Consider the following 16,561-nt stretch of genomic DNA (forward strand, 5'->3'; position numbering starts at 1 on the left):
CCATCTACAATATTTTAAAAATAAAAAATAAAATGTAGTTGATCCTCAAGTGTTAAGCTGCATCTGTCTTTTATCTTATGGTACAAAATACGTTGTGATTTCATTCGTCTTATCAGTCGTCTGATCACATCAAAACAAAGTGACTACACTTTGCACTTTCTTTGGGGTCTTGCCCCTACATAGGCTTAATGATTTTTGTGGAATGAATTACTGAATGCTTGGATAGATGGATGGACTTAAGTTTTTTGGTAAAGAAGAAAAGGAACCTGTGAAGCAGGTATCAGGAGTAACTAAGCCTGAGAAAAATATCTGAGATTCCAGAGTTACTAAGTATCTCAAGGAAACTTAGGGAAAGAGAACAAAGATCTAGAAGAGAGAGGAAGAAAAGGGAATTGGAAAGTAAACAGCAAATAGAAACAGGAGTACATAACAAATCCCCTTGTGCCTATTGTTGGCTTCAACAGTCATCAGCATGCCACCAGTTCTGCTTCAGGTGTCACCTACCATGACCCAATTGTTTTTTCCCTAGAGTGCTCTATAACAAATCCCAGATATCACATCCTATTACTTTGCCCATAGATACCTAAGTATATATTTTGCAAATATGCACACTTTTTAAATTAAAAATTTACAAGTTATGTTTTATGTCCTGAAGGTACTCAGAGAATATAATCTCTGTGTAATTTTAAAAATATCTTCCATAATGTCATGGTTTGGATGTGAGGTGTCCACCAAAAGCTCACATGTGACACAATGCAGGAAGGTTCAGAGGAGAAATGGTTTCTAAGAGTCTTAACCCAATCAGTGATTTCATCCCATGATAGGGATTAACCAGTAAATGAAGTGGTAGGGTGCGGCTGCAGGAGGTGGGAATTGGGGCAGGGTTTGGGTATATATTTTGTATCTGGAGAGTGGAGACTCTCTCTGCTTCCTGATGATGTGAGCTGCTTCTCTCTGCCACACTCTTCCGCCAGATATTCTGCCTCACCTCAACTCCTGAGGAATGGAGCCGGCCTTCTATGACCTCTGAAACTGTGAGCTCTCAATAAACGTTTTCTCCTCTACAATTGTGCTGGTCAGATCATTTAGTCACAGCGGCAAAACAGCTGACTAAAACACGTAGTCTAAACGAAAGGGAAGATGTATGCACAAAAAATAGTCACACAGTTTTTACTTGTAGCAGTCCACCCAAACTGAAAGACGCTAACCTAAAACTAATAGCAGAGAAAGGGGATCATAAATTATGGAACAGACCCTTGATGTCACATCGCACATTAAAATGTGAGGACTTCGAAACACACAAGAGTTGGTGTCTGCACATGTGCCCTCACTATCGGAGGAGCCCCGCAGGTGACCTTGTTGTCCTGCAGAGCTAGAGTCTGCAGCATGTGATTCCACCACCACACCTGGTTGAACTGATCATGTTCACCTGAGCTGGAGACAGGCGGGCCACAGGCTTTGACTTTTGTGGCCTAACTGAATAGGAAAGATAAATTGGAACAATCAAATTGGGATTTGACTTTAAGAGATCTTATGAAAGGATGGTTGAAGGCTCCGGAGCTGTGAGGTCATATAGTTTGCAGTGACCATTATTGGTGATGTGCAACTAAAGTTATAAAAGAGAAGTGTGGACAGAAATGCAGAAATGAGCAGAGACCCTACCCGTCCACAGAGACCTCGGACAGAACAGTTTCAGTGGCTGATGGCTTTCCATGTCCTAGTTCCATTTCTGTGGAACTTAACTAGCTTAGGTTCTGCCCTTAAGTTTCCACAAGATTTGCTGCAAGTTAATTTCTGCAAGTTTCTGATTTTGGTGCACACGCACACATTTTTTTCTGAGATAATTTAACTTGATTGAATAAAATGTTCCTTACAACCAAAATAGCCCTAAGACAAAGGTGTTCACAATATAATGTTGAGTGAAAAAAAAAAAAGTACAGCATTTTAACTATGCTGTATTTATAGCTACATGAAATGATGGCATAAAATCAAGTGCTAAAATTGAACAGAGAAAATGAAAGCAATTAATGTGTTATGTTAGGTGATGGAATTATGGGCGATTTTTTTCCTTTTATATTTTTGTTGCTGCTGTTAATAGTGTAGACATTAAAATATATACAGACCCTAAAGCCTCCCTTTAGTTCAAACTGACCCTCTGGTAAGTCTAATGCCAAGTTCCCCAAAATAGACCTCTTGTCCCAACAACTGCCTCAGATTTTGAGGCTTTCTGGACTATTCTCCCATTTCACCATACCCATAACATATCTGAGATAAGAGCATGATTTGTGAATGTAGGACATGTTGTAGTTTAAAACTTCTCTATTAATCACTATATACTCCCAACAGGTGCTCTATATAGAATTCTAGGAGACATAAAAGGGAGATGTTAAATAATTTAGAAAGTATTTTTTGTAATGGGCTGACAGAGCTGACTCCATGAGAATGTTATAGGCCAGACTATAAGGGAAATGACTAAACAGACTCCATTTTGCTCTGAGACTCCATGTTATGTAGGAAATAAGCTTCTCCCATGGGAACACCCCGCCTCTATACCCATCATCACTTACTTGGTGTGACAAGTTTAACAATACAGAATGATAATTCCTATGTAAAGAAAATTGCTCTCTTTTGATTCCTATTGCTCCTGAACAATGTACCATGTAACAGTGATTGTGTGGATGTTAGTAACCATTCTTTGGTTTGTACCTAGGTAAGGGTCATTTTGACCCACTTCCCCTCTGTTGATGATCTCATGATGTTAGTTTGTGATTTCGAATCATAGCAACAGACACTTATGATTGATGTGATTTTTGGTAAAAAACCCTACAACCCTGTGGTCGGGGCTGTTCTCCCAATAGCCATTTTTGGGGGCATTGTGTGAGACAGTCAGCCAGCCGGCTTAAGAAAGACTCTCAAATTTGGACTTCTCAGTGGTGATCAGTCTGTTCTTAAGTTGCGCCCCATAACATTTCATGATTGTCTAAACATTGTCTTATCTCATAACAGACTTCCCTAAACAAGCCATCATTTTTGCCTTGATAATTGTAAATAACTGTGAAGACTTTTAATTATGGTCAACTTTTACAATCAAATCAATATTTTAACTATTTAGGACATTAAAATAGAGTCAAGATTTACTAATGTTTTCCAGCAGAAAAGGTGACCTGAACTAATTGGAAATGCCAAGGAGTAGTGTGGCTGGAAGCAGGGAGATGGAATCCAGTGCCAGTCTTGACCCCCACTAGTTAGGCCTGTACTCCAACAGATGCCTCTAAGGACTCTTCCATTTACATGTTACAGTTTTGAATGAGAATAATAAAGTAAAATTTTACTGAGAAGGAGGAAGCAACTGTACCTTTTTAGGGAAAAGTAAGCCATGATTTATTTATAAGACCAACCCTTTACATTATTTTGGATCTCTTTCTAAACCATTTATTATGCCAAAATAATGCATATTAGTTTGCATTTTACTCACTTTACATGTCACATTTTATAAAACATTGGAAGTAATACACTTTATTTTTCCAAGTTTTCAGTCTGCTAATTACAATTAAAATATGCAAATACCAGCCTAAGCCAACTCTTCAGAATCTTCAGTGAATCCGGAGATGCAGGAGGAGCAATAGCTCCTTGAACTATAAAATGACTCTCTCAGTGACCAAGGTTAGAAGGAACCTGGAGACAAGAGCTACCCAGAGGCTGCTGCTCAATGTGTGATCAAACATGCAAACTTTATCTCATCCTCAATCTGTTAGCCGGTGGGTGCTGAAGTGCCAGTGATCCCTCTGGTTTTCTGTGGAGGGGCAGTTACTCAGCTTCTGCTCAGGGAGTTTTTGTATCCTGATGGACATGCTCCTCCTGCCCTGGCATTTCATCCTCCCTGTTCTGCTTTCCTGCCTCTTCTCCTTGGGCTCCTCCTCAGGAACCCAGTCTGGGGTTCTCAACCAATACGTGCCACAAACCCTGGAAGGAATTTATCAATTTCTTGGGGACATGTTCCAGAACAGGGGTGGGAAGAGTGCACAAAGGTTGCAAAAAATTTCCCCAGGTGATTCAGATTTGTTCAACTGAGAACCATTGTTTTTTCTAAGAGAACCAAAAGCTACTCCCCACACCTCCCATCTCTGCACCTTTAGGGCACATTGTTCCTTTCACTGAAATGTCCTGCTGTCAAAATCCAACCCATCAAGCGTACATCTGTTATGGTTTGGATGTGAGGTGTCCCCCAAAAACTCATGTGTGAAACGTGCAAGGAGGTTCAGAGGAGGAATGATTGGGTTGTAAGAGTCTTAAGCCAATCAGTGAATTAATCCCCTGATAGGTATTAATTGAGTGGTAAATGAAGTGGTAAGGTGTGACCGAAGGAGGTGGGAATGGGGTGTTACTTTGGGGTATATATTTGTATCTGGCAAGTGGACTCTCTGCTCTGCTTCCTGGTCACAATGTGAGCTACTTCCCTCTGCTGTGATGTTCGGCCTCACCTCGAGCCCAAGCAGTGGAGCCTGCTGTCGATGAATGGACCTCTGAAACTATGAGCCTCTGAATAAACCTTTTCTCCTCTATAATTATGCTGGTTGGGTCTTTTAGTTGCAGCAGCAAAAAAGCTAACTAAAACAATCAGTAAAGTTAGCAGAGCGTGATAGCACACACCAGTAATCCCGGCAACTCAGGAGACTGAACAACTTGGTGAGACCCTGTCTCAGAATAAAAAGGGCTATACACACACACACACACACACATGTGTGTGTGTGTGTGTGTGTGTGTGTGTGTGTATAATTCTCTTCTCTGGTCAATATTCTAGAAATACTTGTGCACATGACACAGGGAAACATATACAAAATGTTCATTGTAGCACTATTTTGAAAGACTGAAAAACTGGTAACAACCTAAAATGTTCATCACCAGAAGAATTTATTTAAAAATTGTGGTATGCACATGCACCCAAATGGAATATTACATAACTGTGAAAACTAACTAGAGTTGTGTGCATCAACATATTTGTCTAAAAAATACAGTGAACAAAAAGTGATATACTGAAGGATACATTGTGATTATATACAAAATGACATATTATTTCAGAATACGTACACAATTAATCAAAGTGTAATGGAATTCAGCAACTAATAAACATCAAATTCAAGGTCTTGGATACCTCAAGAGAGTAGAGGGAGGGAATTGCAACTGGGCAGGGGGACCACAGATAGCTTTCATTGCAATGGTAGTTGTATTAGTTTGTGTGGCTGTTGTAGCAAATCACCACAAACTTAGTGGTTTAAAACACCAGAAATCTATTTTCTCATAGATATGGAGGCCAGAAACTGAAAATCAGTATCACTGGGCCTCCCTTTGAAGGCTTTAGGTGAGATTCTATTCCATACCTCTTCCAGTTTTTGGTGGCTAACAGCAGTCCTTGTTTTGTGGCCACCTCACTTCAATATTTATCTCTCTTTTTGCTGTGTGTGTGTGTGTGTGTGGTGTGTGTGTGTATCTCCCTCTGCCTCCTTCTTATAAAGTAACATGTGATTGCATTTAGGGTACATTGCCTAATCTAGGATAATCTCCCCATCTAAAGAGCCTCAACAACATAATCACATCTGCAAAAACCCTTTTTCCAAATTAAATATTTACAGATTTCAGAAATTAGGGCCTGGCATCTTTGGAGGGGCATTTTTAGCTTACTATGGTAATGTTTTATTTCTTAAGTTGAATGGAAAGTAATAAAAGACATGGGCTCAAAGTTGGATGTGGCAAATTCTGCCATCAACCAGGTGACCTGAGAATACACCTTTGTCATTCACTAGGTCATCTATAGAGTGGACATCAAGAAACATGCTCCTCAGGCATTCAGAAAGATCCATAAAGAGACGAAGGTTCCAGATGTGCATATTGATACCAGGCTCAACAGAACTGTCTAGGCCAAAGGAACAAGGAGTGTCCCATATCACATCCAAGTGTGGTTATCTAGGAATGTAATAAGGATGAAGAATTATCAAATAAGCACAATGCATTGATTACTCCTCTACCTTCACCACTTTCAAAAATCTGCAGATAATCAGTGTGGGTGATAACTAACCACTGTCAAATGAAGTTATAAAATCACCCCCATTCCCCACTCACAATCAGCCCTCTACCTCTTTGCATGCGTCTTATGGCAGACTGTGAACCTCTCACAGAAGAGAAGCTTCCAGGATGCTGAAGAGCAGTGTAATGGGGGTAACCCAATGGGAAGTTTCTAAGACCAGGAGCCATGCCCTGAGCATAGGATATATGAACTTTTCACTTCAGAGGTGGGTGATTCTGGATGAGATGAGGTCCTAGGTTGGGATGAAACTTATAACCTAATTCTTGCCATTTTTAGAAACTTTCAAGTCTCTTAAAATAAATTACAATATTTAACCAATCACCGCTTCCTCCAAAAAATCTGCATTAATAGATGTTAGCATCTCATCACTGTGAAAAAGTACCTGAGATAAACAACCTATAAAGAGGAAAGATTAGTTTTTGCTTAGGGATTCAGAGGTTTCAGTCCATGATTGTTTGTTCCTTTGCTTTGGGCTTGTGGTAGCATAATACATCATGGTGGGAGCTAGTGGTGAAGAAGGTTGCTTACCTCATGACAGCCAGGAAGCACAGAGAGAGAAAGAGACCAGCATTCCAAGGTCTTCAAGGGTACACCCCCCAGTGATCTAACATCTTTCCAGTAGGCCCCACCTTCCAAAGGTTCCACCACCTCCCAATAGTGCCACAGGCTGGTGACCAAACTTTAACATCTGGGTCTTTGAGGGATACTCCAGATCCAAACTATAGCAATCAATGGGAGACCTGGAGACCAAAACAACAACAACAAAACAAAAAAGCCCTTTCAAACTAAGTAGACTGGATACTAACTTCTAGCAGTGGAATTTCAAGAATTGTGGACAATCAATGGAGAAAAATTCCAGTCATGTTACACAGGCAGCCACCAGTTCCACCTGTTTTAATCCAAGCCTTTGGTTCCCCACCCCTTCCAGATCAGAATTGGGACCAGTACTCTCTGAGTCAGATTCTATCCCAGGAGATGACAAACAGACTCAGGAGCTCCCTGGCTGGCCTGGGCAGAGCTGGAGGAAGTAGGTGGACACTTCTTTGCCAGCACAGCTGACTAAGTGGGTTTTTGTTCTTTGCCTGTAGCTGGGTCCAGGCTGGACTGGTGAGAGCCAGTGTATATTTCAAAGAGTCAGAGGAGTCAGAGGAAGAAGTGCCTGCTTCCTTCCCCCCCACAACTGAGAGAGAGGTTGGCAATAACCAGGACCAACCCACTGGAAGATGCTATGGAAATCCACAAAAATGAGGCTCACATCATAGCATTTTGCTTAAGGGCATTTTGTCAACAAGGATACCGTGTATTAGATACAGTCTATATGATTCATTTTGCACCTATAAGTTACTAATAATTACCTTGGCAGGCTCAGAAGTTGAGGTTGTTGGCATTTCATTTAAGTCTCAGTTCAGATGGCATCTCAGGAGACATCTACCTATGGTGATTGCCCCAGTTACTCTCCATTCCTTTCCCCTTTTATTTCTTTCTTACCACCTCTCATGATCTTCAATCTATTAGATTTGAGTGAGAAGAGGACCTCTAGTTCTCCAGGGCCACCAGGTACTTGAGACAGTCAACATGGAAGTCTTGGACTCAAACTCTGGCTATTTTTAGCATTAGGGAGATATTGTTTCATATGGTAAAGGAACGACTCTACCAGGAAGCAGGGGCACTGAATGAATTTGCGAGCATCGCAGCTCCTGGGAGCTTTCTGGACCAGACCGCGCACAGGAAGCATGAAGAATGAGAGCTCCCTAAACCCACTTCCCCCTCCTCCCATGAGACTATGCTGCCTCCTTGTGATTTGAGGGATGAATGCTGATTTTGTGTACTTACTACAACAATTGAAAAACATTGCTGCCCTCTTAATAAGTGCGTTTTATCTGTGTCCAGTTGTTATGCTTCCTATGGAGGTTATAGAAAGTACTCCAGCTCGGTTATTCACCCCTTCTTCCTCTTTCTCCTTGAAAACATAGCCCCTTCTGAAATCTATTCCAAAATATAATAAAAAGTATATTTATATATTATGTTTATATTCATAAAATATGAAGGGAGAAAGAATTTTTTCATTTCAAACTAATAAAAGCCCTGATGTGTCATATCCTCTCATAAGTAACTTCACTGCCAACCAACAGCAAAGAATTACCCACAGTAAGGGGTGATGGATAGTGACATCACTCTATGAAGATGAGTGATTTACTGAAGAGTAGCCTATCTTAGAGGATCTTTCCCAACTCTCTAACAGACCTCTTTATTAACTGATATCATTCATTAATTATGTCTAGTATTTTCACAGCTACTTTCATCACCTTGTTAAATAAAGGTATCTCTCTTAAAGTCACAAAGAACAATCCAATAAGTTGCTTCCTGTTATGATTTAGATCTGGAATGTCCCCCAAAGCCCCATTAAAACTTGATCCTCAATGAAGCAATGTCCAGAGGTTGGGCTCTTGGAAAGCGATTGGATTGTGAGGGCTCTGACCTTATCAGTGGATTAATCTATTGGTGGGCTCATAGCTGATAGAATTATTGGGAGGTGGTGGAAACTTTAGGCCATGGGACCTACTTGAAAGAAGTAGGTCACAGAGGTGGGGGTGAGCATGTCCCTAGAAGGTTATACCATATTTCTGGTCCCTTTCTCTCCCTCCCCACTTCCCTCCCTTTCTCCCTTCTCTGTCTCCCAACTTCTGTCCTGACTACCATGTGAGCAGTTTTCCTCTGCCTTGTCTTTTTGCCATGATGTTCTGCCTTACCACAGGCCCAATGCAATGAGTTGACCAACTGACAACAGACTGAAACCTCTGAAACCATGAGCCAAAATAAATCTTCCTTTAAGCTATTTCTCTCAGGTATTTTGTCCTAGCAACAAAAAGCTGACTAACACTTCCTAAGAGACAATCGTCAACACAGAATGATGAGTACCAACATGCTGAACACCAAACTGAAAGAAAAAAAAAACATAAAACAAAGCAATTTCAAGAATAATACTGATCATTTCAGAACAAAAATAAACTCAAAGAAAACTACTTAGGTAATAGAGCAACTCTCTAAAACAGAAATCTACCGAACATTCCAGAAAACATTGCATTAAGCCACAAATTCAAAACAATGAAAAAATAGTATGGAAGTTATCAGCTGAGGGACACAGATTAGTACCCTGTTCAATATTTTCAGCTTTCTACTCTGAGGATTGGTTTGACTCATTATGTGAATTATCCTTAAAAACTCCAACACGTGTATATAATTATGACATGAAGGCACTAGTTCTTGTTTTTAGAATTACTACCTCCAAAGATAAATCTGGTGATGTGTGTGTGTGTGTGTGTGTGTGTGTGTGTGTGAACTCTAAATTATTTACTTAAATTAGCTGGGTGTGTTTCTCAGTGGTGCTGTGCTTGTCTTGCATGTGTAAGGATCCAGATTCCATCACCAGCAATGAAAAAATTTTTTATTTACCTAAATGATCTCCTTTATTTTTAACTGTTGATTTGCTGTCCTGCCTCTCCTGCTAGATGGTGGACTCTGGCTTATTCATCTTTGTACAGCCCACTTCTAGTTCAAAGGGATGAAGTTAATACTCGATTGGTATAGAGGCTGGCTTAAACGTCCATCACCTTATGGATAGTTTAAAAATATGTTCTCTTTTTCTTCTATCCTTTTGGCATTTTAGGCCTTTTAAAAATATTATGATCAAGTCACCTCAGAATGTGTATTTCAAATTAACTCATAACAGATTTGCAACATTTATGAATTATGGTATTGGTAGTTCCCTAATGACTGTTATTCTTCCTTTATTTACTATTTATTAAGACCTTAAAGTAAAAAATAACATACTGGGATATAATTTAATATGATAATATATAAAAATAATATAATGGTATTATTCAATACTAATTATACATACTATAAATTATAAGGACTAATTTATATCAGATATTATGGGTGATTGAAAGCAAGTTATTGCAAGCATTTGCAATTGGGATCCACCTACAACAGTAGTCTTCAGAGTCTCTCTGTAATCTCAATATGCTCCCAGCTGCCTGCTAATTGCTTGTTTCCCACCTCATTCAGGCTTGGCTGCTTAGCATCCAACACGGGTACTTGCCTCTTTGAAGGGGGATGGCTTAGAGTCCACATCTAATGTCTGTGGAAATTCAGCAATTCCATTAAGAGGAAGAAAAATAAAAATATTAAATATTAGGCAAAAAGGGTTAGTGAAGCATAGAATATTCTCATCAGTGCTGAAAAGAGTGTTTTAGGTACACTACTTTTAAGACAATCAATCTGGAGCCTGCTGGAGTTGATCACAGCCTAGTGGAAAAAATAAACAAGAAAAACAATTCATACAATATAGTATTCAGAGACAACATATGATTAGGAGGCTTTGATCAGGGCAGAATGGAGCATCATGGAAGCACAGAGGAGTGCCAACTGACCCTGCACTGGAGTAAGTGAGGAAGTCTTCCTGCAGGAGCAAATGAGAAACTACAAGAAGAACAAACTGGAGTTAGCAGGCAAGGGCACTGTTCTGTGCTGAGAATATGGAGCAATGGCTCTGGCAACAGAACAGTTGCTGGGAGAAAGGGGGCTGAAAGTGGGAGGACCTGAAGGTGACCAGGGCACTGATTTATGTCACAATTAGGACCTGGACTAGGTAGTGGTGATGGAAAAGACAGTCAGGTATAAGAGACTTTTAGGAGGCAGAATAATGTAGATTCGGAGATGAACTACATGTGGGAAGCAATAGGGAAGCAGGAATCTAAGATTACTGGTTGCCACCAGCAAAAAGGAGAGTGAAGGAGTGCAGGCGCACTTGTGTGCGGACATGACTAAATCCATGACATGGCTCCTGCAATTTTAGGATTATTTCTTGCCACTGCTGAACATAGATCCTTTATACCTGCCAGGCTGAACCACTTGCCTTTCAGAGGTGCCATCCCTCAGGCCCCAGTTCATCTCTACAGGTAGTTCCATATGACAGGGCACCCTTCTCCCACTCTCACTCTGCTGATGACTCCAACTTACCTATTCACCAGACCATCCAACCACTTCTCTGGTCCTTTTTGTTCCCCCTTACCCAACTGCTATAGGTTTTTCCTTCAATCCAAGACTCAGATCCATATGCCATTCCCACTAAGGCTCTGACACACAGTGTGAACTTAACGACACTTGTACCTGCTCATGTCAAATCAGATGGTGGCCTGAACTAAGGCACTGCCACCAGGGAAGGGGAGAGGGATTGAAGTAGACAATTAAGAGGCCAGATGGACAGATGTGGAGTCTGACTGCATGCAGATGTTGAAGGAAGTGGGCTCAAAGGCGAACATAGTATAAGGACAACACCACACCTGAGGGCTGCTGTACGGAAGAGCAAAGTGACACAGAGCGCCCAGATAGTACCTGGGCGTCACTCAGCAGGTTCTTAGTGGAAGCTGCTTTCTCCCCCCTCCTCTTTCCTTTCCATTTTTGTTAAAGGTTGAACTATTCCACCTGGAAACATGGGTGCCAGAGGCTCTGCCACCAGTGTCTTTATGTGAATGTCACAACTGAAGACTGTAGACGTGCCCCTACTTCTACTCTCCCCATGGAACAGAGAGAAATAAAAGCGTTTTCTCTCCAGCGCTGCACCAGGAAAATCCTGAAGGCCATTCTCTCAAGGGCAGAATGTTTTCTTTGTTCCTCTGGGACAAAACCAACATCTCTTTGGGGCACAAAGAGCCTGCCTGAATCATAAGCCCAGCAGACGCTCCAGGCCGGGTGATAGCTGCACAATGGTGGCTGGGGCTGCAGCCTGAGACTTCAATGCTTGTTTTGGTATCAACTGTGACATCACATAAGAGGTCTTTTTCTCAATGGAATAAATGTACTTTTAAATGTCAGGTTCACATTTGATTCCTCTTCTCCCCAGAATTTATTTTAGCATCACATTTTGCTGTCAGAAACAGTGTTCAGATATGGAAATGACACAGGAGGTAGAAGGATGTCCAGGTTTCCGTCCTCATCTGGCTGCCATTCTGTCCCTGCCTCTCTTCTCTCTAAAGCAGCACATGGTTTTCAGACATCTCAGGTTGCAGACTGCTGCTGCCTCTCAGTGGTGGTCCCCAAACCCACGTAAGAGTCTGTGGATGCTGCAGCCTCTGTGAGACCCAATGGCAGCATGTGAGACCCAAGAGCCTGTATCTCTCCCTCCACTGGCCTCCACATGTGATGGTCGCATTGCTCCCTATTCATCAACCTCTCCACCCTGCATCAGGAGACTCACTTAGCTCGTACATAATCAGATAGACTTGCTTAAAAGAAGTTGAGGTCCCAGAGAATAAGTGAATGGAGACTGCAGAATATCAAATGAAACAATGGCCCCAGAGATCCTCTGGCAGGGTTCCTACCCTTTCTGTGCCATGGTCACCTTTGGCATTGGGGGAAAACAAATCTATAAATGCATAAAAGACACAGGATCAAAAGGGAATTCAATTATTTAAAAAGACAATTCCAGCCAACTTCCCATAGGGTCCACAGATTCCATATTATAAACAACCTTCTGCCAAACCTTCTGCTGAAAGCTGGGGAAACTCTCTTAAGTTCCCCCAGTAAATAAAAGGTAAGGACAGGCCTTGTCTCCCTATTGCTGAACCTAGACAGGGACCAATTTATTTATTATTTTAGAAAATTAATAACAAAACAGAAATCCTGCTGCTTCTGCATTTAAAAATCCCGACTGAATTTTGTCCACATGGAAGCTGTGGAGGTAGCCCTGCTGGCCCTCTGGGTATTCATGACTTTGCTTTATACAGAAAAGCAAAACTGGACAAAGATTATTTCCCAGTAAACATCTGGAAAAACTTAAGACCACAAAAACTTGACTGAGGGTTCAACCAGTGAATGGTAAATGCTTGCAGATGTTCCAGCTGCTGGAACTTGATGGCAGTGCTCCATTGTGGACTGAACAGATGGAGCCAATTCCTCTGCTTTGTGGTGGGCTTTGTCAAGTTTAGAATACTAGCTTCCAAGCCTGCTACAGAAAACTTGGCCCTGATGTTTCTCAGGAATTAACAAGCAGTTCATATCACCCTTGCTCTGCTGGGGAGGTGGGCAGTATGTAACCTAAGGGCAGTGACCCCTGACCAATCTCCTAGCTGACCCCTTCTGTCCCTTTCTCTCCTTGCTGGGACAACAGAACATAATGGTTAAGTGTATGGTTTTGTATTAGGGTTTAGATTTTCACTGCATCACTTGAGAAAAGCTGTGTGACTACCTCCTCTCCTCTTCCCCTCAGTTTTCTCATCTCCTGCCTTTCAGGACGTGGTGACAGACGGCACCAAGCCAGCACCTGGTGTGCAGTGTTCCATGGTTAGGAGCTCTTATTCTCATCAGTTCTAAATTGAACTCTGTGCCTTGCCCACTGAGTCCCTTATGGAATAAAGCAGATGTTAAGGCAGGTGTAAACAGCCCTCTGGATGTGTTCAGAGAAGCCCACCCACCATGATCAGAGCAGACCCATGCCTCCAGCACATCTCATCTCCAACCCAACCCAGCAAGATAAGCAACGTGACCACCATTGCATGAAGAGAAAATCCTGCTGCTCCTTCCACCAGACCTCCACAGCTCCTGCATCTGAGCACCTACTCTCTGCCTCCTCTTTTGTTTCTATACAGACCCTCTGTTTCTCAGAGTCTGAACCTTCACCTGTGCTCTAGATCCAACCTGTGCCCTCCCACAGGGCTTCTCTTGCCTTCTCACCTCCATCTCCTGAACGATCAGGATTTTCTCTGCTGCATCACTCCCTTGTGCGTACTCTTAACCTCTCCCTTAAACTTCATGTATGCTCTCATCTACTAAGTATTTTCTCTACTTTCCTTCAACTTCAGAGAGTATCACTGTCTCCTCTTCCTCTCTTCAACCCACCCAAATTGGGGTGGGGGGCTTCTATCCCCACTACTTCAGAGACAACTGCTGCCAAGGTCACCACCTAATAAGGGTCACTTATTCAGTCAGATGGTCACTTCTTTGAATTTAAGCCCTTTGACTTCTCAGCAAAAGCTGATCATTCCCTCCTTCTTGAAGCATTTCTTCTCTTGGCTCTGTGATGCCAAACATCCTCTCTTCTTTCTGTCTCCTTTATTGGCTCCTTGTCCTCTGCTCAATTTCTAAAGGTTAGAAGGTACTAGGAATTCGCCCTTTTCTTCCATTTCTGTATGCTCTCCCTCGGTGACCCCATTCAGTCCCGTAACTTTGTAGACCATCTGTATTCTGAGGACTCCCAAATCACTATCTTCAGAATTTCCATCTTCTGTTAAACCTGGAAATCTAGGAGTCAGTCTTATAGTTCCCTCTTTCTTCATCTTCCACATTTAATCCATCAAGAAGTCTTGTTCACTTGTTCTCCAAAGTAATCCCAAATCCATTTACTTCTCTCCATTTCCTTTACAATTGCTCTGGCCCAAACCACTATTTGCTGTCCCCTGAATAATTGCAAAGCTTCTCAGCTGATCCCTCTATAAGAACCCTGCAATCCATCTTGACAGAACAAACTGAATGACCCGATCATGCTCTCGCTTAAAACCTCCCAATGGTTCCCCACTATACTTGAAATGAAATACAAATTCCTTAAAGCAAGATATTACCCAGCTCCTCCCCATCTCTCCACACTCCTCCTCACTTTCTCTATGTCAGTCACACTAGTCTTTCTGTCCCTTGAGGACATAAAGCCTGTTTCCACCTTAGGACCTTTGCACTGGCTCTTCTTCCTGGGATGCTCTTCTCACAATCCTTAAATGACTGGTTCCTTTTTGTCATCTACAACTCAGTTGAAATGTCAGTATCAAAGATGCCCTTCCCAGCCACCAACCTGGACTAGCCACTCTTCACTGCCAGCCATGTCACCATCTTCTTCCATAAATAATTTCCTGTCTATCAGTCTGACTGACTGTCCTCTGGAAAGTGCCACAAGGAATAGGACATTGTCTTTCTTCTTCCTCACTACAGGACTTGGAACAGTGCCCAAACACGTATTATACTCATGTAGGGTTGCTGTGTATTGTTGAATGAATGGATAAATGAATCAGTGACAGAGTGAGGGCCAGGACCCAGGCCTCCTGCCTTCCTGTTCTTTCCTGTATGCTTTATCAGGTTGCTGTTTTCAACAGTTGAGGTGCTTCCTGTTCACCAGATGCTTGGCACCACCAACCCTCAACTGGCTCCAGCTCCTAGTCATACAGGAAGTGACCACAAGGGGGCAGGAAGGAAAGAGGACATCTGAATAAACCATGAAGTACATAATATTAACTAAACAAAAAAAAGGGGGGTTGACACAGAGGTCAAAGGAAATAGCATTGGTTTGGGAAACAAAGAATTGCAGTTGTGGTACACTGAATCAGGGCATCCCTGAATAGTGGCCAACGTGGGCAAATGCAGGAGAGGAGTTTTACAGGGGATTTATTACCAAAATAGTGATTCTCAGAGGCAGTTCATTGGTCAGGGGCAGAAATCGCGAATTGCAAACCCATTCTCATTGGTGAGTGAATGAGGGTACTCCCAGTTGAGAGATGTTGAAGGCCAGAGGACACTGACTTCAGTTACTCATCCTAGTTTACTAGAACATTCTGTAGCTTAACCTTTAGCAGATGCAGGTGCCATCCTCTCACAGCTTCCCAACTCAGAAAGATTCAGCATTAGTGACTTCGTTTTATTTCACAATAATAGTCCCTGCGAGTTCTGAGAATTAAACATTCTATTATTCATGCAACCATCTACCCAATAACTGTAAACACTGGTTATGTGCCAGGTGTTATGCAAGGTGCCAGCTCTCCCTGTCTGAAGAACCAGACAGTCTCCAGGAGGAGATGGGAGCACTATGGTGATGCTGAACACCGTGTGCCAAGCTGAGGACAGAGCCCCCTGTGGAAACACAGTGGAGTGAGGAGCACTGCATGGGCTGTGGCAGACTCCAGGAAGGCACCAGAGAGCAGACGTGTAAGCTGAGGCTCAGAGATGGAATATGCATCCGGGAAACCTCACAGTCCGAGACTGCACGTGAGAAGTACTGCTGCGTTTCCCTTTCACTTATTTATTTATTTATTTATTTATTTATTCATTCATTCACTCATTCATTCATTCATTCTGGTACCAGGGAGCGAACTCAGGGCACTTAACCACTGAGCCACATCCCCAGCCCTTTTTTTGTATTTCATGTAGAGACAGGTTCTCACTGAGTTGCTTAGGGCCTTGATAAGTTGCTGAGGCTGGTTTTGAACTTGCAATCCTCCTGCCTCAGGCTTCCTGAACCACTGGGATTACAAGTATGCACCACCGTGCCTGGCTCCCCTTTAAGTGACAAAAGAAAAATAACTTTAGACTGGTAGTTGAAAGAAATACTTATTAAGAAATAGAGAAGTTTTTCATTGGGAACTTTTTTCTTTCTTAAGAGATCCAATAGTTCTCTATTTCTTGCCCACAAGAGTTCACCAAAATAATTTCATCATTTAC

This window comes from Sciurus vulgaris (assembly GCF_902686455.1).
Source record: "Sciurus vulgaris genome assembly, chromosome: 10".
NCBI lineage: Eukaryota > Metazoa > Chordata > Mammalia > Rodentia > Sciuridae > Sciurus > Sciurus vulgaris.